Source organism: Petromyzon marinus, unplaced genomic scaffold, assembly GCF_048934315.1.
Source record: "Petromyzon marinus isolate PM22_M1 ecotype Great Lakes invasive population unplaced genomic scaffold, UKy_Petmar_22M1.pri1.0 PM_G_Scaffold_37, whole genome shotgun sequence".
Taxonomy (NCBI): Eukaryota; Metazoa; Chordata; class Hyperoartia; order Petromyzontiformes; family Petromyzontidae; genus Petromyzon; species Petromyzon marinus.
This window is the reverse complement of record NW_027422950.1, coordinates 466,017-468,190: the sequence shown is the minus strand read 5'-3', so window position 1 is coordinate 468,190 and position 2,174 is coordinate 466,017.

Sequence of the window (2,174 nt, the reverse complement as noted above, 5' to 3'; positions counted from 1 at the left end):
CAATCGTCATCAGGTGGGACAACCACAGCAAGAAGAAGACGCTGAAGTAGTAGGCGCCTACTTCAGCAGTTTTGTCTTCTTGCTGCTGTGGTTGTCCCACCTGATGACGATTGCTTGTGTTGCGATCTAAACTCCGTGATCTATTATTTGTAGGTATTGTTTATAATTTGCTACATTTTGACCCAGATGCCAGCATGCAACGGCCTACTCGTTTTGAATGACACTACAATAGTACGTTGTACATACACTGTTAAGCAGGCGGTGCGTATTTTTAAAATAGCTTGTTAATACGATGTAACCTGATGCAGTATATTTCACTGCAGTAATTCAATTTTGTTCATATGCCTGTCAATAATTACGAATGAATACTTGTCTGTGCGTATTTTAAATGTTATTCTTTTATAAGGTGATGTTGACACATAACCGGCATGCCATAAATAGGAAATTAACTCTGCTTATTCGAATCAATGTATTCATATATGTTGATGAACCGTTTCAAGCAGATTTTGTCTCTAACGGCGACTACAGGGACCACGTGATTGTTTAAAAATGTCTTTGATTATAACTATAATTGCCTACAATTCGTCGTGTAGCTTATTTAGTCTATAATTTATTCACTACCCAAAATGTATTTACTTGAAAACATAGAGCTGATATTTGTAAGCAATGTCTTTTTTATTTATACGTTTGAAAAAAAATATTTGCACAAATTGAACTTGTTCAGATACAAGGTGAATTCACAAGGTTTTGTAAAAAATCCAATATTTCAGAATTTTGCCTTATGGGAGAATATTTTTTAAAATGTTGGTAAAAATAAAGATTCAGAAATATATATTGTGCCGTGTCTACAATGTTACTGTAAAGTGGAATTGGTTAAAAAAATTGATGGTTCAATGAGCCACTCCGTCTATGGGAAAGCTACCCATACGGATGCTTACCTGAAACCGGATTCCCACCACCATCCATCCCAGAAGAATTCCCTCATCAAGACTCTGCACCATAGAGCCCAATGCATATCCGACCAGGAACACATAGCCAGTGAACTCAAGCACGTACACCACGCTCTTAAGGCTAATGGTTACTCCGACTACAATCCGCAAAGCTATCACTCCAACCGTGAAGAAGGACCCTCTTGAGGAGCCTTTCAAAACCATCACTTTGCCCTACATTGTGGGGATCACAAAAAAGATCTCCAAAATCTTGAATAAACACAAGATCCAGGTCCGATTCAACACATTACATAAAATCCGTGATCTGGTTCCGTCTGTAAAAGATGTGATTCCGGACATACAGTACCCTGGTGTCTATAAACTAAGTTGCCTCTGTGGTAGTAGTTACATTGGAGAAACCAAACGACATGTCTCGGACCTCATTCGTGAACACAAAGCAGACCTGAAACACGGTAGGACCAACACCTCAGCCGTGGCAGATCACTGTTATAATTCAGTAGGCTCACATGACATTGACTTCTCCAAGACAGAGGTTCTTTGTAAGCCATCTGGCTACCATGAGAGATTCGTTCATGAGGCTATCCACATATACACAGAGACAATTTCAACCGGGAAGATGGATTCTGGCTTAGCAATCATTGGAAAGATTTGATAAACCATTTCGGATCTTAATTGATTGTTCACGCTTACGGTGGCTTTCAGACAGCATACATTATTTTGGTCTCCCCCCTCCTCTATTCCGAACATAGATGGACTCGTCCTTCTGAACAAACTACCAAATCGCTCTCCGTGGTGCTAACGTTAAAAAAACCCACCACTTTTTTCAAAATTTCTTGTGGATTTCACACCTGACGACGATTGCTCGTGTTGCAGTTGAAACGTCATGATAATTTTATTGTTTTATATTTTTATTATTTTATTGTTTCCCTTCTACGTGATGGTGACTTTACCGAAAGAACCAAGAACATGAATTCCTTGCAGTCACGAAAGCTTTAAATCAACATTTATTTTTACTTCGTTAACATCTTTCACTTTCGCACGCCGCTAATTTTTCGCGACAAGAGGTTTCATTACCACAGGTGACACGTGCAGTGGGTCCAAGACGAGGTGAGACGGTTCGCTGGAGGCAACACGTTTATTCAACCAGGGAACCACAGCACAGAGGGGTGACGACCCCTCACAGCCGATAACCTCAGAAGGCAGTCCCTCCACACTACGGTGCCC